The sequence below is a fragment of the Podarcis muralis genome, chromosome Z (assembly GCF_964188315.1).
Source record: "Podarcis muralis chromosome Z, rPodMur119.hap1.1, whole genome shotgun sequence".
NCBI classification, from domain to species: domain Eukaryota; kingdom Metazoa; phylum Chordata; class Lepidosauria; order Squamata; family Lacertidae; genus Podarcis; species Podarcis muralis.
In genome coordinates, this window is record NC_135673.1 from 9,612,694 (window position 1) to 9,640,019 (window position 27,326).

General features: G+C 41.7%; 2 protein-coding genes across 19 annotated transcripts in view; one reads left to right on the top strand and one right to left on the bottom strand.

Moving 5' to 3' along the window:
- SLC31A2 (solute carrier family 31 member 2) overlaps positions 1–27,326 on the top strand; it is a 989,995-nt gene that overhangs the window by 726,835 nt on the left and 235,834 nt on the right. The window lies entirely within an intron of this gene.
- The window catches only part of EHMT1 (euchromatic histone lysine methyltransferase 1), a 139,884-nt gene that overhangs the window by 84,921 nt on the left and 27,637 nt on the right, over positions 1–27,326 (bottom strand). Inside the window, exon 1 of one of the 18 annotated variants that reach the window (XM_028714991.2) lies at positions 16,505–16,643. The exons of 14 other annotated variants lie outside the window; for them this stretch is intronic. The gene's annotated coding sequence lies outside the window, so the exon portion shown is untranslated. Of the gene's footprint in view, positions 1–5,092; positions 5,173–16,504; positions 16,644–27,326 lie in introns of those variants that run through there. 3 more of the 18 variants (XM_028714988.2, XM_077922316.1, XM_077922318.1) reach the window with 3 other exon arrangements.

Below are 27,326 nucleotides of genomic sequence, written 5' to 3' on the forward strand. Positions count from 1 at the left end.
AATTATATGTAAATAATGTGTACACTTGTGGAGAAATCCACACTTGGAGTGTGGAAGGCAGATTGAGAGTACAGTGGTACCTCGGGTTAAGAACTTAATTCGTTCCGGAGCTCCGTTCTTAACCTGAAACTGTTCTTAACCTGAGGTACCACTTTAGCTAATGGGGCCTCCCGCTGCCACCGCACGATTTCTGTTCTCATCCTGAGGTAAAGTTCTTAACCCGAGGTACTATTTCTGGGTTAGCGGAGTCTGTAACTTGAAGTGTATGTAACCCGAGGTACCACTGTATATGGGTAAAAACTGTAGGATAGAGAAATAACAGTAACCTTACTGTGAGTGTCTGCTATAGACTTCCAGTTCCAGCATACCAGCTGCATGGAGAAAACCAGGTTGGTCAAAGCTCAGAATCAGCTCAGGCTTGCAAGGGAGGTTAAAAATAATGCCAAAAGGTTTCTTTGGATTTGTAGCTACTTTACATGTTTTCTTTCTTTCTTTTAATACTTTTTACTGAATTTTGCTTTACATACATACGCAGAAAAATTCCATCCAAAATTCAAACTAAAACTAAGAATAAACAAATACATAAAAATACATAACAACTAAATATCTTTCCCTCCATCAATAACCCATGATTACTATTCTGAATTATCAAACCTAAGCACTCTAGTCCTTTGTGTTTATTTCCGTCCACCACCTCAATTTGAGTTATTCCTTTCTTTCCTTAACTGCCTTCTTTAGACGTTTTTCATTTCTTGGTACAGTGGTGCTCCGCAAGACGAATGCCTCGCAAGACGAAAAACCCGCTAAACGAAAGGGTTTTCCGTTTTTCAATGCGCTTCGCAAGACGATTTTCCCTATGGGCTTGCTTCGCAAGACAGAAACGTCTTGCGAGTCTTGCGATTTTTTTCGCTTTTTCCCCCTTTTTCTAAGCCACTAATAGCCTTTTAGCCGCTAAGCCTTTAATAGCCGCCAAGCCGCTAATAGCCTTTTAGCCGCTAAGCCTTTAATAGCCACTAAGCCGCTAAACCGCTAATAGCGCTAATCCGCTAAGCGGTTTGCTTCGCAAGACGAAAAAACCGCTAGACGAAGAGACTCGCGGAACGGATTATTTTCGTCTTGCGAGGTACCACTGTATTAAGTTATTCAATTATTCAATTAATTATAAGTTATTCAATTATAATAACTATTTTGTCTTTTGCAAAAGTTAATCAAAGCATAGTAAGGGTTTTATTTGAGAACAATTTTTTTCTAGGTAATTTTTATAACACTCCCATTCCTTACTGAACTTTTGGGTTGTTTGGTTCCTAATAATTTCTGTCATTTTGGCCAGCTCAATGCATTCAAATAGCTTTATTTGCCACTCTTCCTTTGTTGGAACTTCTTCGCCTTTCCATTTTCTGGCAATAAGCATTCTTGCCGCTGTAGTGGCATATAAAAATATCCTCCTTTTATCGCTTGGGATATCTGATGATAATAAAGAGAAATGCTTCGGGCTTTTTGACAAAGGTTTGTTTGAACATTTTTTCCAATTCTTCTTAAATACTATCCCAAAAGTTTCTAATTTTCTTACATCCCCACCACGTATGTAAGTGTTCCTTCTACCTACTTACTCTCCCCCCAACATTTATTTGAGTTTGTTTTGTACAACTTTGCTAGTTTACTAGGTGTTAAATTCCACCTGTAAAACTTCTTCATAACATTTTCTTTTAGCGTGTAGCACACCGTAAATTTTAAATCTCTGGTCCACAATTTTTCCCATGCATCCATCTGTATCATATGCCCAAAGTCTTTTGCCCATTTAATCATGAATTCTTTTACCTCTTCATCTTTTACTTCCCAATCAAATAATAAACTCTACATTTTGGATAACACTTTGCTTTTATTTTGTATTAATACTTTTTCTAGCTTTGAATTTTCTGTTGAATTTTTCTTATCTAATTTAAAGGTTTCATTCAATTGATGATATTGCAGCCAGTCTATCACATAATGCCTAATTTCTTCAAATTTCTTTAACGTCAACTGATTTGCCTCCTCTTTCAATAATTCTTTATAGGTTGCCCAATTCTTTTTCATTTTTTTTTTCTTTACCGAAATGACTTCTAACGGTGAAAGCCACCAGGGAGTTTTCTGTTCCAATAGGCCTTTGTATTTATCCCATACTGTGTATAGTGCTATTATATAGTTTAAAAAAAACCATTCTTTTAACCAGCATAGACATGATGCCTCGTAATAGATCTTCAAATCTGGCAGGGCAAAGCCACCTCTTTCTTTAATGTCTATAAGTAACTTAAGTTTTATTCTGGGCTTTTTGCCCTGCCAGACGTAATTTGAAAAGTGTCTCTTCATTCTTTGAAGCATCTTGCCCTGCCTATTACTGGAATCGCCTGAAATAGGAACAACATTTTGGGCAGCACATTCATTTTAATTGTGTAAATTCTCCCCAAAAATGAGAGATTCAATCTGTTCCATATTAATAATTCTCTTTTCATCTCTTTCCATGTCCTAATGTAATTGTTGTTATATAAATTTATGCTTTCCACGGTGATCCAGATTCCTAAATATTTAATTTTTTTGACAATTGATAGACCAGGCGATGCCTGCAATTGTAATTTATCTTGATCCTTCATGTTTTTTAGCCAAGAACTTAGTTTTAGCTATATTCAATTTAAATACTGCTACCTGGCCGAATTCGTGGGTTCTTTCTAAGATTTTTGGTAAGCTTTCAAATGGGCCTTCTGTTATTACTAAATCATCTGCATATGCTTTTAATTTAAAGCCTTTCTTTCCTATTCTTATTCCTTTTATCTCTAATCTTCTCTGATTCCTTATCTTCTCTAATTATCATTGCCAATATTTCCAGGACTACAATAAATTGCAATGGGGATAATGGGGATATTGAAGCTGTCAGGTATTTCGTTGTTTATGATCAGTTTTGCTTTCTGATTTGGAAAAATGCTTCTACGCTTCTGCTAAAAGTTTCTCCTGATCCCATTAACTTTATGGTTTTTTTCATAAATTTCCAAGATATACTGTCGAAAGCTATGGTTTTCCCAGTAGTGATGTATAGACGTGAGAGCTGGACCATAAAGAAGGCTGATCGCCGAAGAATTGATGCTTTGGAATCATGGTGCTGGAAGAGACTCTTGAGAGTCCCATGGACTGCAAGAAGATCAAACCTCTCCATTCTGAAGGAAATCAGCCCTGAGTGCTCACTGGAAGGACAGATCGTGAAGCTGAGGCTCCAATACTTTGGCCACCTCATGAGAAGAGAAGACTCCCTGGAAAAGACCCTGATGTTGGGAAGGATTGAGAGTACAAGGAGAAGGGGACGACAGAGGACGAGATGGTTGGACACTGTTCTCGAAGCTACCAGCATGAGTTTGACCAAACTGCGGGAGGCAGTGGAAGACAGGAGTGCCTGGCGTGCTCTGGTCCATGGGGTCACGAAGAGTCGGACACAACTGAACAACTAAACAACAACAATCAACCATGAGCAAGCTATGCCTCAAAAGGTGGCCTATACAAGATTTTCTTGATAATTAAATACCAATGGCCATGTTTACACTTCTGTGGCAGTGATCCTTGCTCTTTGCCAAGAAAAGGTGAATGTGAAACTGCTTGGTAGTCATAGGCAGGAGCAAGGCGTTACACAGAACAATGTGATCCTGCTCACTACAATTTCTACTGAGTGCCCTCCTGCTTGCTTTAGAGGTTTCACAATCCATTATATATATATATATATATATATATATATATATATATATATATATGCAGGTTTTGGTGTCCTCGGGTATCTTCCCGTGTAAAAGTTGGGGTGTCTAGGCGACGTTTCGACGAGGTCTCACTCGTCATCTTCAGGCTGGTGCTTTCGGCTTCTTGTTACTGGTAACAAGAAGCCGAAAGCACCAGCCTGAAGATGACGAGTGAGACCTCGTCGAAACGTCGCCTAGACACCCCAACTTTTACACGGGAAGATACCCAAGGACACCAAAACCTGCATTCCTGTACCCGTGAAAATCTACGAAAGCAAATATATATATATATATACACACACACACACACACACACACACAGTGGTACCTTGGGTTAAGAACTTAATTCGTTCCGGGGGTCCGTTCTTAACCAGAAATTGTTCTTAACCTGAAGCACCACTTTAGCTAATGGGGCCTCCTGCTGCTGCCACGCCGCTGGAGCACAATTTCTGTTCTTATCCTGAAGCAAAGTTCTTAACCCGAGGTACGATTCCTGGGTTATCGGTTAGCAGAATCTGTAACCTGAAGTTATCGGTTAGCGGAATCTGTAACCTGAAGCGTATGTAACCCGAGGTAGCACTGTGTGTGTGTGTGTGTGTGTGTGTGTGTGTGTGTGTATTCACAAACCCCACATAAGCAGCTGAGAAACTAGATTAGAAACTTTTTTAAAAAAGTTAAGTGCATTATTTGTTATACACTGAAACGTATCTTTTCTTCTATACTTGTGCAGCTCACACAATGCTGGCAAAACCAATGGAAAGTAGCATAAAGATAACTGATTACACCTTTTAACTGTGCAATTAACAGTAAATGCAATATTTCTAATTGTGGTTATTCAACATTCTCCATTCAGTTCTGCAAAATGAAATAATTTGTCTGTTGGAAGGCATTGAGAATGGACTTTTAAATATGACCAAATCAAATTTTCTACGACAGTCATCAGTAATAAAGCTCATTTCATGAAAAGCATTACAAACATCAAATGCATCTGAAGGTACAGTCCTAGGCCCAGGACCAGCAACCAGCTAAGAAAAAAAAAATCATATTCAAGGATAGTTTACTTATGCTAAAGTTCTTTTCCATTCCAAAGTGTATTTCACATAGCTCTTTTAAATTCTTCTGGTTGGAAAAAAAAACACGTCTCCCTTGCTGGATGACAAGCTCAAAATTATAAAGATAGGTAGAATTACGGGAATAAAGATGAACGTATTGCCAACAATGTTTTTATTCCAGACAATACTGTTTATAAGTTGTACAATATGCTTTCAAAAATGGCAAAAAGCTATCTCAATATTCATCTGGAAAGGGAAGAAACTAAGGATAAAATACAAAATACTTACAGACAATAAAGATAGAAGAGGATTCTCCCTTCCGGATTTTAAACGTTATTATGAAGCGTCCTGTGTTACTTGGAGCCGATTGGATCAAATTAGAGAATACAGATTTGTTAGATCTGGTAGGACATGATAACAGATTTGGATGGCATGTGTATTTATGGTATAATAAAGGGAAGGTTCATAAAGCGTTTTACAATCATATAGTTAGGAGGTCACTTTTAAAGGTATGGGGAAAATACAAAGACCTATTAGAACAAAAGACTCCATGGTGGGTATCTCCATTAGAAGTAATCTCAATTCAAAAAATAAATATGGAAAGAGAATGGCCCACATATAGGGATCTACTAGAAGAGAGAGAAGGGAAATAAAAGTTTAAGGAGTTTAATGATATAAAAGATTATGTTTATGACTGGTTGCAATATCGTAAAATAAAGGTTTTTAAAGAAGACAATAAGAAAGGATTTAGTTACACCATATCTAGATTCAAAAGAGAAATTATAAATGAGAATACCAAACTTCTAAAGAAAATGTATAATTTCTTATTAGAATGGGAAACCAAAGATGAGGAGGTGAAAAGTGTAATGATTAAGTGGGCACAAGATATTGGACAAATGGAAGACTGGGAAAAGTTATGGAAAGTGATTTTAAAACTTGCTGCCTGTATACTGCTAAAAGAGAAATGAAAATGATGTATAGATGGTATATTACATCTGTAAAGATGGCAAAAAAATGTTTAAAACAGGTTCCAAAAGTGTTGGAAATATAAGGAAAAAGAGTTATTTCATATGTTGTGGAATTGTAAATGAATTTAAAAATATTGGGAAATGATTTACAATGAATTGAAGATAACTTTTGTGAAAAATCCAGACGCTTTATTATTAGGCATTTCAGGTCAAGATTTGCCGAAAGAGAGGAAAAAACTGTTCAATGTATGCTACAACTGCAGCCAAGATATTGCTAGCTGCTAGCACAAAGATGGTAAAGCACTGAAATACCAACTAAAGAAGAATGGCAAGGAAAACTGATGGAATACGCTGAAATGGCAAAACTAACAGAAAGACTTCGAGATAAAGGCAATAGAGATTTTAAGGAGGACAGGGAACAATTTATGTTTTATATACAGAATCAATGGGAAGAAATGGACTCACTTGCAGGGTTTGATTAAACACTTGCAATTTACAAAATGCAGAAATAGAAATAAGATGTTAAAATGATAGGTGAAGAAGGGTAAGAATTAACCAATAAGCAGGGTGAGATAATATGCCAAAAAAACCAGAAAAGGAAGTCACCGGGGGGGGGGGGGGGAGAGGATTTATAAAGTATTTTGTTTTTGAAATAATGATTGTGATGATGATAAAATTGTAAAATTTAATAAAAAAATATTTATAAAAGATTATAAAGATAGACTTGCGGATCATATGGACAGATCATGAAACCATTAAACAAGGCAAGAATATAAATGAAGTGTGTGTGGAAATGTTTCCCTCAAAACCATAGATTGGTTGACTGGCTACAGAATGTAATTCAACAGGGACAAATCTCAGGTTCTAGACTTAGGAAGCATACCTGTGCCAAATGTTATAATGATCTAGGGTCTTAGCACACCACAAACATAACATCAGTCAGCAATGTGATGCAGCAGCAAAAAGAAATGCTATTCTAGGCTACATCAACAGAAGTACATCATGATGTCTTAAATAAAGATGGAGCTATGTAGAGGTATTGGCTGGCTTCAGTTTTTCCCTGCATTGTGGTTTTCGCAATGCATGCAAACACACACACACATGTCATGATTCATGATATATTGCCAGGTCAAAAATTACAAAACTGACATCATAATATGGACTTCAAACCGGTTTTGGACTGTAAATCAAGATATTGCCCAGCCCTAGTCAAGTTACAAGAAAGTAAATTTCAACTAAACATCAGAAAGAGCTTTCTGACAGTAAGAGCTGTTTAACAGTGGAAGAGACTCCCACAAGAGGTGGTAGACTCTCCTTCCTTTGAGGGTTTTAAGCAGAGGCTTGATGGCCAAATGTCATGCATGATATAGTTGAGATTCCTGCATTGCAGGGGATTGGACTAATGACACTCGGGGTCCCTTCCGACTCCCCAATTCGGTGGGGAAATCCGGTGGGGCGAGATCAGGAGAATATGGAGGGTGGGACAACTCAGCAACCTCAGTAACAATTTCACGCGGAATATGCAATTCTTCCACCACCATTCCAACTCCACAATTCTTCCACTAAAGTACCGTATTTTTCGATCTATAAGACGCACCAGACCCTTTCAGTGCAGATTTCAGTTTTGGAAAAAGAAATCCGGTGGGGCTGGGTCAGGAGAATATGGAGGGTGGGACAACTCAGCAACCTCAGTAACAATTTCACGCGGAATATGCAATTCTTCCACCACCATTTGGACGGACAAACGCCAATCCCACATCAATAACTAACAAACTCTGTTGACATTTGCCGCCGTTCTGCTCATCAACTGTCTGGCAGACTGAGGGCCATCTTCGATGGTTTGCCGCCCTTCACAGAAACACTTAAACCACTCATACACTGTCTTTCAAGTCACAGCTTTATCTCCATACACAATTGTGAGTATTTCGTGGGTTTCTGATGCCGAATGTATGTTCAAATATTTCTCGCTGTCCGATTTCTGTGACCATTCACTGAACTTTCCGGTCACACCTTGTACATAGCTCTCTATGCTTGGGCCTTTCACCTTGATTAGAGATATTACGCCACCTGCCCCAGAGAAGGCAAGCCCCACTGATACCTGGCTTGCTCTTTCTCAAAGCAAAGACACCAGGTCTACATCACACTGTTCCGAACACACAACTGTGGGTATTCCTGACACAAAGAAATGTTGTTGTTTTTTAAACACTTCACATCAGGCAAGTGAAACTCAAACTACTGACCATTTTCCCCTCCCCAGTCCTCCAAGAGACTCAAACCTCCCATTATCCGTGTGTGTGTGTGTGTGTGTGTGTGTGTGTGTGTGTATTAAAGAGTTTGAGGGCAAAACTGGCCATCCCAGTGAGAAACAACATGCTTAAGGAATAGTTTATAACTTCTTGTTAACCGACCCCTTCCCAGCCCTCTCCCCCACTCCCCCAAAAATGTACACTAAATGAGGCAGGAAAACGTAAAATCGCAATCATTTACGGAATTTCAGTACAACCATTCTAAAACTGGTACTTTTTCACTATAAATACCATTCTACTGAACAGCAGCAGCAACAACAACAAAAGTCCAGCAGGTAATTTTACTACGATACTCTCCAGGCACTCCATCCTCTTTAACCCTAAAACCCAAGTCCCAGACACCATTAAAATATCCTGCACCGATTTGCAAGAGGCAGCATTCTGCTCTGCTGTTTCACTTCTTGAGTAGGGGAACGGACAGTACAAAAATACAGTAACTAAATCCAGCCATGATCATCTTTTAAGTCTTGCGTCCAAGATTCCCTCCTTTTAGCAGCTGGCAGTATTCCTGCAAAAGGAAGGAATCTACTACTGATGGCACAAGGAAAGGGTTGAAGTGACAAGATACTGTACCTGTCAACACAGCAAATGTCTTCTTATTTTGAGGAAGACTCAACCAGATCCTCATTCAGTTGCTGCTCATGTGATTAAAGCTCCCTCTAAAGTGAGCATGCTCAGTGGAGAACTATTTCACCCTTCAAAGCTCCAGCCATTTCAAAGAGAAACTTGCAGGCTTCTCGGTAGCTGCTGGTATTTCAGGCAGCACAGAAACAAGGACACTGCCCTTCTCTCTAGATATGATATGCGGTTAACCGAGATAATCGGCACACGTTCTAACACTATGCCAAACCCGAGGCAGATTACACTCGCCTAGAAGGGAAGTACAGTAAAAAGGTTTTATGGAGAAGCTCTTTATGCCAGTGGCCCAACTGCAACAGGCAAAATGGTGGAGGAGCTTGGAATTTAAGATTCCCAACGTGAGTATAAATGCAAAAAAAGGTGTTTGCAAACTCCGGCTTGAAGTGTATTTTAGCTGCATCAAGGTGTATGGCTGCAGTTGTTCTCAGTTTGAATTTTTTGTTTCAATCACCAACAGGTTCAGAAACATATACTTTTTTTTAAAGGGGGGGTAATGAGGACACACGAGCAGAACTCGATATAAATGTAAACGGCCACAGAATGCTTCAGCAACTCACACAATTCAACCAAACAAACTGGGTGGAAATTTGGAATAAACGCAGCTTCTAAATCGCACACAGTTCTCCCACCTTTTTCACTGTTAAAGCTTGTATCATTGCAATCCTTCATGACAGTCAAAGCACTACCTACATATATACATAAAAATCCACACACCCTACCAAAGAAAAAGCTAAGGCTAAAGACAAGCACAAATGGAAAAAGAAAAGTCAACATGTATTTACAGTGATGCTAAAGATTTAGCTTTTCTCCAAATACCAGAAAGGAGATGGGAAGGACAGAACTGAGATATGCTGTGGGGCTATGGTTTTGTGTTTTTTTAATGGAACAGGCGGAATCTATCAATTTTGGTGCTCTCTTGGCAATAGAAAGGTGTGCAACTATTCTTTATCAAGAAGCCCTTAATAGCTTGTGACCAGTTTACCTGAGCAATTGCCTTACTACAGATATGCCCAACCATATCAACCACATCAGTCTGTGGAACTGTAACTACAGTTAAACAATCAATCCCTCTTCGCAGAGAACTTTGGGCATTGTATGGGGGGGGTTGGGGGTGTCATCTAATAACTCTCAGCATCCTGAACAAACTACAGTCCCTAGGATTCTTTGGGGGAACCCAGTGACAGGCATGTTACCTCTTTAAATGTACAGTGGTACCTCAGGTTAGGTACTTAATTCGTTCCGGAGGTCTGTACTTAACCTGAAACTCTTCTTAACCTGAAGCACCACTTTCGCCAATGGGGCCTCCCACTTCTGCCACGCCGCCGGAGCACAATTTCTGTTCCCATCCTGAAGCAAAGTTCTTAACCTGAGGTACTAATTCTGGGTTAGCGGTGTCTGTAACCTGAAGTATATGTAACCTGAAGCATATGTAACCCGAGGTACCACTGTACAGTGCAAATGAGACCCCAGGAAGGACAATACTGAGCTAGTAAACAATAATATTTATTATTTTTATAAATAATTGATCATCCTCATCAGTCACCATTACTAGGAATCAAAAAATGTTAAAAATAAAGAAATACTGCTGTATTGTGATCTTTTAAAATAGAGGAGTTCCTCATTGGCAAAGAAGGTGCACTCTGTACATGCTTATGGCCTTTACGTCTGAGACTCACTAATTAATTTTTCCACACTAAACTTTTTCCCCACCCACCCTAAGCCCTTTTTAACCTCTCATTGATTCCCTGCCCAGGTCCATCATATCTTGGTCTATGTTATAATAGCCCAATCCTAAGGAAGATGCAAGTTGCAAGCAGTTCAACAGGTCTCCCTTCCTTACTGAAAGAGTCCCATGGCACCCAACACATTTTTTATTTCGGCACCAGCTTTGGTGAACTAGAGCCCACTTTGCCAGGTGCATGATTCCCTGCTTTGGGTGTTGAAAGCATGATCAATTCACAAAGTCGAAATGCAGAGCATGTGCTCCAGAGCAGTCCTGGAAAGATTAAGACGTGTTGCTAGCTCCAGGCCCTGCCCTTCAGTGGCTACTACCCTAAACCCCAAGCTTTAATGTGCACAGTTGACAGGAGAGGGGTTAAAAAAACACCACCACCAACCCTCATTCAGTGGAGCACTGCAAGCATGACTTACTACAATGATCTGTTGCAATGCCCAGAAGTGAAGCTCATCACCAGTCTTTACATTCAGCTCTAGCTGTGTCTTCCTGAACATGGCCCAAATGTTCCTGCGTTCATTGTCCGATGCCCAGGACAAAGGCTGTTTGTAGCAGAAGAGGAATACATGAGCAAACAGACATAGCTAAGGCCACAACAGGGCAGGGCTCCCTCTACAGGCCTTTTGCACCACAGTGAGTCTGCCCAGGAAGAAGATCCATTTCCCTTCCAACGTTCCTTGCTGCTGAAACAGCAGCCATTTCACAGGCACAAACCATGCTCTTAAAACAAAGGTCACCACGACACTTCAATGATCGCCTCTCACACACGAGGCGGTGGCAGGGTGGTGTGAGACTACTGGCATTTTAGGGGGAAAGTCTGAGTAGGTTTTTAACTATTCTATCTGCTTTGTGACTTTGTGAATTCATTCCTGCTCTCCTCCTCCCCAAGAGAGAAAAACAACTCTTCCCCTTCAAGAGGGATGAAATTAGTTTGGATGTACTGGCTAAACAATGGTTAGTGTTAAGCGAGTTGGCCTTAGAAACTAGTCACTAAGATATCCCCCTAGGTTAGGAATAGGCAAACTCGGCCCTCCAGATGTTTTGGGACTACAACTCCCATCATCCCTGACCACTGGTCCTGTTAGCTAGGGATGATGGGAGTTGTAGTCCCAAAACATCTGGAGGGCTGAGTTTGCCTATGCCTGTCCTAGGTTCTGTTCTGGCTTGAAGACAGCCTATTTTAGAAGCCTCTAGAGCAGAGCTTCCCAAACTTTTCAAGTTGGTGACACACTTTTTAGACATGCGTAATTTCACGACACAGTAATTCCATTTTACTAGCAAACCAGAGGTTAAAGTAACCCCTTTCCAGCCCTGGGAGGAGCACAGGGAGCGTTCAAGTGACATACCTACAAACTGCAGCCAACACACTAATGTGTTGCAACACACAGTTTGGAAAGCTCTGTTCTAGAGCCTCAACACCTCCAAAATAGGCTTCCAGGTAAGAATGGGGCCTAATGGAGCCTCAAATGCGTCACAATTTTATTAGTCTTTGAAGTGCCACAAGATTCTTTGGCTATACACACACCAAAAATTTAAAGCTCGTCTCCCCATCCCACCCACCAAAAAAACCCTGGGAAGAGTGATTTGTTAGATTGCTGAGGAATGTAGCTCTGTCAGGGGTAACAAGAAGTTTCCAGGATTCTTTGGGGCCATGTGATTTAAATACACGGTGTGTATGCAACCTAAGTTGCTTTTGCTGCAACCAAAGAAACAGGGCAACCTTCCTGGAAGTTGCTACTATCAAGGGAAAGTTTCAGTTCAAGAAAAGCAGTTATACCTCGGGTTATAGACGCTTCAGGTTAGAGACTCTGCTAACCCAGAAATAGTACCTCGGGTTAAGAACTTTGCTTCAGGATGAGAACAGAAATCGTGCTCCAGCAGCACAGCTGAAGCGGGAGGCCCTATTAGCTAAAGTGGTGCTTCAAGTTAAGAACAGTTTCAGGTTAAGAACGGACCTCCGGAACGAATTAAGTTCTTAACCCGAGGTACCACTGTACAGCTTCTTTTCACAATGTGTTCTGCAAGTGGCCATATAGGTATCAAGCTCCTTTAGAAACTGAAAATAGTGCATGAAATTCTTTCTTTCTTTCTTTTACTTTCTCTTTCTTCCTTTCAAGATCTCCCATTTTCAGAAAGAAAGGAAAAAACAAGAACATTCCTTTCCAAAAAGGACACATTCTTCCTTAAGGGGTTTTGGTTAATTACATCATAATAATACGTAATTTTCAGAGATTCCTTCCCGGCAGGTATAAAAGAGGAAAGGTCCCAAATCCAGCCTTCTGCACACACCCTGCACAAACCTCTCAGTTCCCTCTTGACCTTATCTCTTCCAAGACCTGGTGTGTCACTTTTCAAGTCTTAACTGAAATTATAATGCAGCACAACATACATAAAGAGACTGCAAGAAACAAAGGACTCCCAAGGGGAGAAAAATTTATTTTTCCTGCATCTTTTATTTTTCCCATTAAATTAACGCTACTTAGCCCATGCCACAGAAACCTCATTTTCCTCTGTATACTCTGGGGGGGGGGTGTAGATGACCATCCCTGCCATTGTTTACTACCATTGAAATAACTCTCAGGAGGAGATTGGTATTCTAAACCTAACAAGGCTCCACAAACGGTTTTGAAAGGTAAGTGTCATAGCTGCCTAAAACCCTAGAGATGTGGGGTCTCCTGACTGAAACCCTAGAGCCAGTGCCAGTAATTGTGGTCAATACTGAGCTACTGTGGATGGGCCAGTGGTCCGACTTAGTTTAAGACAGCTTTCCTACGTTCCTATTCAGCATCTGAGACTGAGGAACCAAACTTCTGCCCCATTCTAAGGCCACCCGTTTTTACAGGTGAAGTCAAAGCTCAGCAAGACCTGCATTTGCTTAATTCTTCAATCCACCAGAAATGTAAATGTTGGGAGGGCAAAGGAAGATGGGGAAGTTATCAGGGTCACTGCTAAGAAAACCTATGTCCTATTCATTTCAGCAGTTTTAAGCAACGCTTTTGCTCTGTACACACCATGCATTTAAAAGTACATTTAAAGCACATGGCTTCCTCGACAGAATATTGGGAACTGCTGTTGTTTACCCCTGCCCCAGAGCTACAATTCCCAGCATCCTTAACAAACTACAGTTCACAGGATTCTTTGGGAAGAAGTAATGTGCTTTAAATGAATGGTGTGCACACAATACAATGGATTGAACTCTTAAAACATTCATAATAAATATCTGCTGGTGTACAATGCTCTTGTTCTGATCTGACAATGCAAGTTGAGAATCGTCAACTCAATGAAACCTAACCAGGTCAATATATAACTGCTATACTATATCTGAAAAACTATAGGCAAGGCTCAACGTGCAAAACCTGTGAACTTCAGCAAACAACAACACATTAAATACAGTACTTTATAATAGTCATCTCTTGTCTTCATTAAGCCCCACTGCATGTAGTAGCAGCAGCAGATGAATAAACCAGAAATTGCTTGAGTGAAAAGGAATATCTGAATCACACACACTCTTTGTTAACTTCCAAGAATGTGCTTCAAGAATACTGCTTTAAATCAATGGGACTGCATTCAGCCAAGGGAATTCGTTTCTCTACTACCTAAGGAGGAGGAGACAGATGGAAATAATCAGAGGTGTTGTACAGTGAGATAAAGGCATAGCCATGTTGGATGTGATCTTAACTCTGACAGTGAAAGAGGCAGACAAAATGGCTTCCTCCATGCTGCTTTTTACAAAGACACTGCAGATAACAGGAGCAACAGCTCTGCTTCCAATTCTCTTGGGCTCTAAGGTGTCTCCCCCGCCCCACATCACTTCCCTTCCTATCTCAACCGCTTAAATTTTGTACACTCTTGTGCTCTTTGCAGAAAACCCTGATTTTTTTGTTTCTGTCCTAGCAATCCGCCCCCTTAAAAAAAAACTTCTCAATTGTCTACTGACACTTCTAATGCCTGCAGTTGGCTTGAGTGGCGTTGATTCTGTTAGTCAACCAAGCAATGGATTCTGCCAGGCAAAAGGTGAGGCCTCTACTCCACATATAATGAGCAGAAAAACACCCATGGGTGGGGACTGCAACTCACCCTTGCAATTTCCAAAAATAAAAGTGATGAAGTAATTGCAAGGAGGTAGTGTGAACCAGTGAAAGTCTAGTTCACTTTTTTTTTTCCATGCAACAGCAAAAATGGATTCATAAGATTTTTAACATTGAGCATCTTGTAAAGTCCTCTCTCCGTGAAGGCAAATGTACAGGAAAACGTGGGCGGAAACTATTTTGAAGGGAAAGTAATAAAAAGCCAAAGACCTGAGTAAAGAATAGATCTTTGTACACAAGCAAAGTCTCGCCTCCTGCATTGACTTCAGATCTAGTTTCTGTTCACAGACCCTCATGCTTAGCCTTATTTTCACAGCTCAAAATACATTTATGAATGACTGTGCGGCTTCCTGACTTACAACAATTATCAGTGTAAGGGAGTGTCACCTCATACATAGCTAGAGACTTTGAGACTTTAAATCTATATCACTGCCCCACATAGATTAATCCAGGTAACTCTACTGATTGGCCTAACATTAAAGACTTAACCACACAAGGCAGTTGTGTCATGATGGCTGGGGCTAATGACAGCTGTTGTCCAAAAACACCTGCAGGGCACCACAATGGCAAAGGATGGTCTGAGCCCTAGGGATGGCCTAGGGCTGCCAACCTTTCCAGACAGCTCTTGCGACTCTTTTACCATTTATATAAGAGAGAGTAAATTAGGTCAATTATATCCCAAACTCTTCCCAGCCAAGTCTGCAAAACTGCTCTTCCATTCCAGATTCAGCTGGTGAACCTTTTGCCTGTGAAAGTTGCAGCAGCTCTGCCAGAAACAGGCTTTATTTCAAGACAAACCTCTTTGAACCATGACGTCTGACTTAGGTTAGGTAGGCGCTGTCTAGAAACTGAAAGATTTTCATGTCTTGTCCTTTTCAAATCCCCTGCTGTGCTTGCATTTGCGAATGCACGGCAAATTGGCAAGCTTTGCTGATCTACACAAGCAACATTTCCAAGCAGCAGGCGCAATCTTGGGAATCAAACACAAAACAGCATATAAACCACTAACCCCAGTTAAGGCCCTTTTTTTCAGTGAAGAGGGTTTTTGTTTTGTTTTTTCACTGCCTGGAAGGTTGATTGCTTAGGAAGCCAACACAGGACCTGTGTCAATCTTTGCTAATCCAAAACCCTACGCCAAAATCAAAATAATCCAAAAGAACAACTGTGGAGCAACAAGCCTGGAGTTACGGACCTCTCTTTTTAGGATACCACTTCCCTTTCCAGTCTAGTGCAACAGCAGAAACCCAGCCATGACAGAAACCACCTTTTGGCAAAGCCTTGGGGTGACAAAGCTGTTCTTTCCCCTTGAACTGACATGCCAATCAGAGCGAAACAATGCATCAAACCAAGGCCCCATGCACCACACACAAATATACCATCCCATGTCTCTGCAATGCTAGAAAGACTCCTTTTGTTCACCTGCCTGCTTGCTTTGCCATGGTATAATGTTATTGACCAGATCATGAAAAGCAAAACAAATGCTAAAATAAATAAATAAGTCAGTAAATCGTATAAATCATCTGCAGAAGAAAAGAAGATTATTGCAATGGCATTCCGTAGCTTCACAACAGTCAGCAGATTTTGGTGTGAAACTTAAATTGCTTCCGTGCCTTTGACCACGAAGGCTTCCCATGTGAGATGTAGAGGCCCAGCTCAGAATCACATCATAAGCCATCTCTGCCAGTTCTTTCCCTCTCCTGGTTACCAGCCCACGCTCCAACACATTGGAAAAGCAGGTCCTTGCTCTGCGCTGGTTGAACAGGCCAGCCAAACTACATATATTTGTGTTCAAGTCCTCCACACACACATATATCAGCAGGAAGCAGTCTGAAGCCATCTCGTGTCAACTGCTTGGCTGTGCTGCTTTCAAAACCGATTCCAGCTTCTTCAAAAGAAGCAATTAGAGCCCCATAGTCAGCTGAAGCCCCCTTGGCAAGGGAATGAAGCTGCCAGATAACCCCTACCTCTGGTTCTGTCTGGAGAAAGCTGTGAAATCTCCTTCCAGGCCTCTAATTCCTTCGTTCACAATTCCATCTCCCTCTATGGGTGCAGTTTCCACAACAGAGCATGCTCAGTAGAAGCTGATCTTCAGCCATTTCAGAGCTTTAATGAAACGTAAGCAGAAGGAAGTGCCATTAAGCTCAGAAAGACTCAGGGATTCAGCCAACCTCGCCTTGTTACATCCACAGCCCCTATCAAGGTGAGTTGTTCAGGCATATAAAAATGCAGGATTCAGCTCCCTGGTTGTGACAGGCAGAAGGCAACAAAAAGCAGCCATGCATCTCCAAGCAGAATGAGTGCAAGAACTTGTGTTCAAAAGAATGCACATCCATTAGAAGAAAACGTTTGAAACCCTAGGCCACAAGTTTCATCAGATGCCATTAAAGAATGTTCCAACTGATACAAACATTTCAAAATGTAGATAGTGAGAGAGGTTCCCGTGTTAACCCTAAACATGGAATCTTTCACACACTGCCTAGAAACCCATCCCAAGCCAATTCATGTTCATATTTAGAGGGGGACACACGTGCAATGTACAGAAGCACAAAAAGAACTACTAAATAAAGATCCAGCCTATGATTTGTTAATTGAGCTATTGCTAGCAACCATCTTTATAACAGAGGAGGGGATATCACAATACAATTACTCCTTCATTTCTAATTCATATTCCACATGCCTTCTCAGAATGCCAAAAAGCAAATCAAGGAACCCGAGTGTCAAAAGATAATGCACATGCGCACACACACATAACAATTCCCACAGTAAAATGCTAGACATCTTTCCAGTTTGCATGAGTAGCTGTTTAGAATCAATGGCGCTACTCACATGAGCAAAGAAGGAAACCACAGGAGAATTAAGAATCAAAGCGTTTTACTGTGATCAATTCTCTAAAATGCAACTTGCCCCATTCCTCCCTTTGCCTCTTCCAAGTTCTACTGGGCAATCAGAAATATCCATCCAATACTTGTTTAAATTCTGCCCCTTTCTGTCTACTACTCGTTTCTCCTATTAGGTAACAAAACATTTCAGGTGCTGGTGTGGAAGATCATCAGTATGCAATGCAAAGACACACTAGGGCAGGCTTCCTCAGCCTCGGCCCTCCAGATGTTTTGAGACTACAATTCCCATCATCCCTGACCACTGGTCCTGCTAGCTAGGGATCATGGGAGTTGTAGGCCAAAAACATCTGGAGGGCCAAGGTTGAGGAAGCCTGCACTAGGGGATACAAGCAACTCCCATTTGCACAGGGGTTGCATTCAGCAGAGTGCACATATACCCCATCCCACCCCCTTCCAGGGCCAAAAACAATGCGCATTGGTGGTGATGCGCATGCCAGATGCACGCAAGCAGGGAGTCAGTAACACTATGAGAGTATTTCTGTACTCAATCTAAATCATGGGTAGGCAAACTAAGGCCTGGGGGCCAGATCCGGCCCAACTCCTTCTCAATCCGGCCCACGGACAGTCCGGGAATCAGCATGTTTTTACATGAGTAGAATGTGTCCTTTTATTTAAAATGCATCTCTGGGTTATTTGTGGGGCCTGCCTGGTGTTTTTACATGAGTAGAATGTGTGCTTTTATTTAAAATGCATCTCTGGGTTATTTGTGGGGCATAGGAATTCGTTCTTCTTTTTCAAAATATAGTCCGGCCCCCCACAAGGTCTGAGGGACAGTGGAGTGGCCCCCTGCTGAAAAAGTTTGCTGACCCCTGAACTAGATGCTTAAAATTGAAGCACATGTGTCAAGACTGGGCTGAGCACCTTGGGCCCTACTTCCTCTTCATTTCAAGCCAGGGCAACCATTGTTCAATTTTCATTTCGTTTTCTAAAGGCAAAACTAACCAAAAGAGCAAAATTCAGTCCTGGCCAGAGGCAGCTACTCTGCATCCCCCAACTGACCACAAGTATCCTACACTAAAACTGGCTCCTCTTTCTGAAAGCCGTTCATCCCACAGGACACTCCTGATCAGAGGAAAATGTCAAGGCCAAGGCTATAAACCTTTACCAGGTATCTTCAGATCTTGTACTTTGCCAAGCGCTGGAAAGTCAACCATAATGGTATTTAAAATGTGCACTTTGTGGGGCCTCTTATTTCTCCGAAAGAAGTTTGTTTATCCTGTCCGCAATGCAGAGGCCTTGAGGCAGTCATTTGGGTCTTATGAAGCCACCTCTCCTGGGAAGGTTCATCTACTTCCAAATTCAGGATCTGGACATATGCTTTCTCTTGGGCAAAATACATAGTCTGCCAGCCTGAACCTTCCCACATGATATAGTGATGGTCACTCAACTGGGTGACTTTAAGGGAGGGTTAGACAAATTCATGGAGGACAAGTCTACCAGCGGCTACTAGACAAGATGGCTATTGTTCTGCCTCCGCTGTCAGAAGCAATAAGTGACAGGTGATGGGTATAGCAATTGGGGTCAGAGCTGTTACACTCAGGTCCTGCTTGTGGGTCACTGTGACATGTGGGCTTGATGGGCCTTTGGTCTAATCCAGTAAAGCCCCTCTTATGTTAAACCTCATAGGTCCTGCTGACAAGGACCACCACAAAACTAGCACTCTCCTTTTTCAACCCTAAAATATCATATTAAATATATTTGGATCCCATAAGAAACTGGCACATCTGATGATTATATCTACACCTAGCTCAAGCATTTCCAGCTTGTTTCCTTGGAAACGGGGGGGGGGGGGGGGGCTCCTGCAAATCTTGCAAGCAGGGCTTCTTTTTTAATGGTTACATAATGAAAATAAGCCTTCAACTCTTGTCAGTACAGGGCGGCGGGGTGGGGGGGATGAGCCTTTTTGGAAAACCAGCTAGGTACCAACAGAACTATTATTAAAATACAGTGGTACCTCGGGTTAAGAACTTAAATTCGTTCTGGAGGTCCGTTCTTAACCTGAAACTGTTCTTAACCTGAAGCACCACTTTAGCTAATGGGGCCTCCCGCCGCCACTGCTGCGCGATTTCTGTTCTCATCCTGAAGCAAAGTTCTTAACCCAAGATACTATTTCTGGGTTAGCGGAGTCTGTAACCTGAAGCGTCTGTAACCTGAAGCATCTGTAACCCGCATTTTCTTCTGTGGTATTTGGGGATGAGGTGGAAAGCATGCAAGTCAAGATTCTGTTGCTTATAACAGAGCAGGAACTCTGCTTCCAGTGGATGAACAATTTAAGTAGAAAACCATGTAAAGGCCTTTTAACATCAAAGGTTACACATTAGCACACCGCTTTTTGAAAAACAGATTTGCCTGAACTGCAGAGTGAAGAAAGGATGCATCAAGAGCAAAAAGAGCATTTTTCCCGTTTCCCAGGTGGCTTTTGCTAAAAGGTCAGGTTCCAGAGTTTAAGGCTGCCTCTGCAGGAACTTGATAATCTCAAGAGTCGAATACTGCAATGCGCTCTATGTGGGGCTACCCTTGGGCCTGGTTTGGAGACTCCAGCTGCAGCAAAACTGTGGACAGCGACAGGCTGCCATCAGCACATAACTCCAGTGCTCAAAAGTTTGCACTTGTTGCCCCTACACTACCAGGTCAGGTTGAAGATCTTAATATTATTTTGTAAACTCCTTAACAATAATAGCTGCTCCTCTACTGATGCCCTTTCCCTGTCCAGGCAGTTATTCCACAATATGCTGCTTCTGAACATGGAGGCCCCATTTAGATATTATGGCCAATGCCATTTGTCTAATTTCACTTTAAAGCCATCTGAAGCAGTCACCATCATCACACTCTGGGGCAGCAAATTCCATAAATTATTTTTGCATTGCACAGAAGCACAGTGCATGTTTTGGTCTGTTCTGAACATCCAGCCACCCTCCTCTATTCAGTGACCAACACTGCTACAAGTGCCAGCCCGATAAAAAGGAAAACACCGTATCTCTAGTCACTTTCTTCCTACCATTAGCCTCTCCCACAAGCTAAATAGCCCCAAATTCTTCAGCCTTTACTCATTGGGAATGTGTCCAAACCCTTTTATGGCAAAGCCAAAGGACCTAAACAAAACAAAAACAATATCCCTTCTTGCAATTATCAGCACCTGGTGTTTAAAGGCATGTGCCTCTGAACCTGGAGATAGCTGGCTAGTAGCTACAGATGGCCTCATCATCCACTAATTTGTCTAATTTGGCAGTCACCACATCTTGCAAATAAGACCAGAGTGCAACAATCCTCCCTCCATTTGCGATACACAGCTGTTGTTACTCAAGAGGCATTCTGTGAAGGGAGAACATAGCCATTATGTCCACAACCACTGGTAGCCTTCTCCTCCGTGAATTGTCTAATCCTCTCTTAAATGCATTCATGATGGTGGCCATCTTCCCGCCCTGTGGAAGTCAGTTCCATAGTTTAAGTAGGCATTGAGCGAAGAACTCAATTTCCTTTTCTCTTTTTAGAAACTTCTAACATTCAGCTTTAGTAGATGAGCTCAGATTCTCGTATTATAAAGGGAGGTGAAAAGCAACTCTTTCTCCACTTTCTCCACAGCGTACATTATTTTATAAACATCCCTTTCTCACATTTTTTCCTAGGTTAAAGCATGCAAAACACTGTGCTCTTGTGGGGGGATTTCTCCAGCAACCTCTCTGCACCTTTTCCAGATCTGCAATATTCTTTTTGAGATGGAGTGATCAGAAATGCACACAGTATTCAAAGCGTGGACACGGCATTGATTGCTATAAAGGCACTATGTTATTAGCAGTTTTATTTTCCATTCCTTTCACAATGATCCTTGGCACGCAATTTGCCTTTTCACAGCCGTTGGGGTCAATGTCTTCATTTAACTATCCACAAACCAGAGGTAGCAAAGTTTTCCTGGTTAGTCAATGACATTCAGAACCCATTAGTGCTCCTTTTTGCCCATCCATCCAATTTGAAGAGAGCCCTTTGGAGATTCTACACAATTCCTTTTTGTTTTTAACCACCTGCAAACAGTGTTCGAAATTAGCCAGGCAGCAGGCGCATTTTGCACCTATCGACCACTTGTGACCAAGTGAAGGAGCATGGGCGCTAGGATGGCGCCTGACACCTCCACCATCTGGCTGGCTGGTGCACAGAAGCAATTTTTTTGCTGCCATGCTATGGCACGGGTCAGATCTTAGCTGGAGCTGGCAATACACACAAATTATTTTCAGCTTTATGGGGCCATATGGCAAATAGTTTTTATAGCTCAGTTTCTAACACTGCCCACAAACCCAGTACCTTACTGCTTGCCCCAACTGAGTCATAAATGAACAAGCAAAGAAGGCATTACAGAGCCTTGAGGAACCCCATTTCTTCTATCTCTTGACTGGGAGAACTGTCCATTATACTTTCTGCTTCCTGTTCTTTAGCCAGTTTTTAATCCATAAGAGGGCTGGTCCTCTTCTCCAATGACAGCTGTCTTTACTCATGAGCCTCTGGTGAGAGGCTTTGCAAATAGTTCTTCAAAAGTCCAAATACATTATGTCTACCTGATCATACCTCATCCATATGCCTATTAGCACTCACAAAATAGCGAGTTGGAACTTACCTTCACAGAAGCCATGCTGATTCTTCTTCAGCAGGACTTGTTCTTCTATACACTTGATTTTTAAAAATTGTGTTTTCTACCATTTCAAGCTAACCAGCATATAAATTTCTCTGATTTCTTTCTAAAAATTACATTGGCTACTTTCCAGTCCTCTGTTAGAAGGGTTGATCTTAGGGATAAGATGTGTGTTTTTGTTCACAGTTAACCAATTTCACATTTCAGTCAAAGCCAAATGATGCTCTTCTTCAGCTATTGTGCAACCTTCATTGCGAGGTCCCTCTTAGTTCAGTTATATAAATTCTAATAATAATAATAATAATAATAATAATAATAATAATAATAATATGCTAGTTAGCTTTCCACAAAAGCAGAACCAGCCCTTCATGGGACTGCTGTGTATTCTGTTGATTTGTTCAATATCAGCCTACAGGCTTTTTATCCGTTTATTCTGTTGTCTTCAGAAGATTAGATTTAGCAAGCAAGCAAAGGCTGCTCTCACACACCCCACAAGTGCAGTTATTCATTTAAATAAGCAAAGGCTTTAACCAAAAGGTATACTAATAATCAAAATAACTTAGTTCCTACAGTTGGCAACACAGAACAGACAAATATGGAAGTAAAGAAGCATACAGAGTTGGAACACAGCTGTAGCATGTTCACTGAAGTTCCACACACCATACTGACCCAGATAATACCAAGGTGCAGGGATTTGTTTATAAAGCCCTATAAGCTTAGAACCAGAAAGACTGTCTCACCCTTTACAGACCCAGCCAATCCCTGTGCTCAGCAGGAGAGGACTTCCTGCGGGTACCATCTTATAAGGAGGTCAATTCCAGGTGATATTGGAATTAGACCTTTAGTGTGGCCAGCACCTGCTCTTATACTACATAATAGGTGTTATCTCTGTTATCTTTTTAGCATTTGTTGGAAAAACCTTCCTCTTCCAACCAGCCTAATGAGCAGAGTTCTTTTATCCCCATCTGGTTCTGGCTCTGGAACTAGTTGTTTTTTTTTAATGTGGAACTGTTTTAAATTGTTTTTTACACTCTTCTTGTTTTGTGGCTGAACTATTTGATTTGAAGAAACTAGAATGCAGAACTCCTTCAAAGGCCTGCAGAATAGTTCTGAGCCTACGTGCTATTCGCCCAAAGAAGCTGCTTTAAAGTCGGAGCAGGCAGGTGTCAGGCTTGTGGGGTCTACTTTTGGTTTTTTAACTGGAAACTCAAGATCCACCAAGTGAAGAAAGCTGCAAAAGACAGACTTAGAACTAAATCCTTTTGAAGCCAGGACTTTGTTTTTGAATCGAGGCAGCATTTCTTCCCCCACACAAATCCACTCCTGGTTATCCCCCACTCCATTTTCTTCACTTCAGTAATATAATGTGGGGTCAGTGTCATTTTTAGTTTATTTATTTTATTTAAAAGCATTTCTAAAACATTTAGTGTTTTCCAAAAACAACCAGCATCTAAACAGGTGTGCAGTGCAAGCAATGTAAAAGCAACAACCATTAAAGCAAAAATGCAACCTAAAACCAATGCAACAGTGTGAAAAGATATAAAAGCAAATGAAACAGTTCGGGGGATTCATACACACAAACTGGGTCCTGTTTTAAGAGCCAGGGAAAGCCTGGGCAAACAGGCAAGATTTTTGCAAGACATCTGAAGCAACTGGTGGTCACTGCTTCACGTGTGACAGAGAGAAGGACATTCCACAGTACAGGGACAAATGCAGACTGTATCCTTTTGGGAGTCAACAACCTATTACAGTGGTACCTCAGGTTAAGTACTTAATTCGTTCCGGAGGTCCGTTCTTAACCTGAAACTGTACTTAACCTGAAGCACCACTTTAGCTAATGGGGCCTCCTGCTGCCGCCAAGCCGCCGGAGCCCGATTTCTGTTCTTATCCTGAAGCAAAGTTCTTAACCTGAAGCACTATTTCTGGGTTAGCGGAGTGTGTAACCTGAAGAGTAAGTAACCTGAAGCGTCTGTAACCCGAGGTACCACTGTATACTCTGCAGGGTGAGGTTGCACAAGTAGAATACCTCCAGATCATTTTGTTATTGCCTTCACTGTATCAGGATTCTGGCATCTTTGCCAATCTACTTCAAATCACCGGAGATCTATCAGTATGCCAAGAACCAATACTCTACCAAGGATGGCCAACATGCTTCTTTTTTTTTGCTTCTGATGACTGTCACCAAATAACACCAATAAGGTCACTCTTATGACTTTGGGTGGGGCTTATTGCAGCCCTAAGCTATGTATAAAACACAGAGGTGACTTATACTTTTGATCAAAATGAGCATTACATAACCTTATTGCAAAGTGTCCATAGGATCAAGCTACTCAAAGGAACCCCAGCACTCTTATCAGCAAAAAAACCTTTAAAAAGTTGCATGCATTTCTGCAATGCATTTCTGGTGGCGGACGCAAACTAAAATATGGTATACACTTGTGCGGCCTTGCAGAGAGGTCCTCGTGAAACAGGCTGACTAAGGTTGCAAAAATGCAACCACGCAGCAGGTCTTTCTGTCAAAGGAAAGTAGTGTGAGATTTTCTCAACTTGAGATAAAAATAAGGAAGCCTCAACTTGAGTGCAAAAAGCTGACAACTTTACTAGCTCACATAATTACAGTGGGAAAAGATTCTGACATCCCCTTGGACGTTGGTATAAAACCAAGGAGGAGAAAAAATTACAGGTCAATAAACCTTGTGCTCAACCTTTTTTCTATTTTTATCCCTTTGAAAGGCTGATTTAACAGGAAAAACTAAAAGGAGGCAAAGATTTGGTACTTTTCGTCAATGCTCAAGAAAACAAAGAACTGTGAAGTTCGTCAAATGATGGAAGTTATCTAATTATACCCATCCCATTCCAAACCAGTTTGCATTCTATATTTGGTAATGTGAAACTGATCACAAAGTGTGTGTTATTGAAACTATTCTTTATGAAGTACCATGCACAGATGGTGCTATAGAAATAATAAATAACAACACAAATCTTATTCATGTGCAGAATTCGCATGCACTAATCTGTAAAGAAAAAGAGCTTTGGCTAAATCCCCCAAAGCATAGTGATTCAACCCATCTAGGAGTCTGCACTTACCGTATTTTTCGCTCTATAGGACGCACTTTTCCCCTCCTAAAAAGTAAGGGGGGAAGTGTGTGTCTCTTATGGAGCGAATGCAGGCGGGAGGATCTGCTCAGCGCTCCCTATAAAGAGCCGTGGAGTGTGTGTGCGGCTCTTGGGCAGTCCTTCTCCCTCCTCGAGGAAAAGCCCCCAAGAGCCGCACACACCGCACGCTCTTTAAAGGGAGCCTTCCTCCCACTGCCCTGCGGAGGCTTCGTGCGGCTGTCCCTGGCTTTTGCGGGTGGCTTTTGCACCTCCCAGAAAAGCCCCCAAGAGCCAGGGGAAAGCCTGCAAGCCCCGCACACACGCTCCACGCGGCTCGTGAAAGGGAGCACTGAGCAGAGCCTGGCATGCATACAGGCTCTGCTCAGCGCTCCCTTTAAAGAATACTTTTTTTCTTGCATTCCCCCTCTAAAAACTAGGTGCGTCCTATCGTCCGGTGAGTCTAATAGAGCGAAAAATACAGTACATTTGTAGCATATCTGCAGCCTATCAATGCCGTTTCCTTTCTACTGATCTGACAAAAATGCAGGAAAGAGTCAGTCTCCCGATGAGGACTACAAACAAATAAAAACCAAAAATGAACAAAAACAATAGTCTTCCTCCTCCAGCTTTAAAGGCCATAGAATGCTCCAGCTTTAAAGGCCATAGAATCAGCCAAAGGTCTAGTTATAGAGGAACGTTTTTGCCTGGTGCCTAAAAATATGTAACAAAGGCACCAGGCAAGCCACCTTGGGGAGAGAATTCCACCACAGAAAAGGCTTGTTATCATTTTGCCACCTTCCAGACTTCTCATGGAAGGTGCACACGAAGAAGGGCCTCAGATGGTGATCACAGGATCTGGGTTGGTTCCTATGGGGAGAAGCAGTCCTTGATGTATTGTGGTCCTGGGCCATTTAAGGCTTTATAACACTGAACTGGGACCAGACACTAACTGGCAGTTGGGCTGAGATCTGTGTAATATGCTCAAACTGGTGAGCAAGCTAGCCAATGATTTCTGCACCAGTTGATGTTTCCAAACTGTATTCAAAGACAGACCCATGTATAATGCATTGTAGAGGTTACCAAAGACCAGACAACAGTAGTTAAGACTATCCCTTGTCTAGATAGGGACGCAGCTGCGTCACCAGCCAAACATGATGGAAAGCACTCTGCGCCACTGAAGCCACCTGAGCCTCAAGTGGCAACAAAGGATCCAGGAGTACCCCTCAACTATTCACCTGCTCCTTCAGAGGGAGTGTAATCACATCAAGATGAGGCAATCTGACCTAGGGAACCACTCACGAATAGTGCCTCAGACTTATCTGGATTGAGCTTCTGTTTGTTGGCTCTCATCCAGATCATTACCAAGGCAAGACAGCAGTCCAGCACATCCAGTGCTGCTCTGCTCTGGTACTCCAAATCATTTGGAAAAGATGAACACAAACCCGCTGTCCAACTACTGTAAAAATCATTGTGCCACAAACTCTCCACAAATCCAGATCTCCTACTGCTGTGTATCGCAATGGCAGTTATTAATGGAAACGCCAGAACACCTCTTGGGAGAGATAAAAGCAGACTGTGACACTGTGCTAATTAGCAGAGAAGAAGCTCAAAAGATGGACTTCCAGGTCACAAGCAGCTTTCAGTTCAGTCCATTTTCAATTTTAGAATTGAGGAAAATTTACTTGAGGGCTAGTCAACCTACCTTACAGGGTTGTGGGGAGGATAAAATAGGGAGGATGAGAACTACATATAACACCTTGAATTCCTTGGAGTCAAGATGGATGTCAATGCAATAAGCAAACAAGAACCTCCATGGCCATCTTCCTTTATGTGCATTGCTAGAGATCCTGAATACCAACACAACATTCAGCATTATTGCAAAAATGTCTCCTCTCCTCTCCCTCTTTGTACATGTTCAAATTCCCCTTATTCCTTCAAATACCACCATCTCTACTTTGATTTTCACTAAGCATCCTGAGCCTTGTGACTTACTAGAATTCCATATTCCCTGAAGTCTGTTGCATTTTGCTGCTTTTATCTCCTTTTCATTTTCCCTATTAGTTTGCTCTCTGAAATAAGTGTTCTCTGAAATCAGTGGTGTAGCATCTGTTCTGCATGCAAATAGTCCTATGTCTGTATTGTAACCTTCAGTTTTGCCCCTTAAAGACT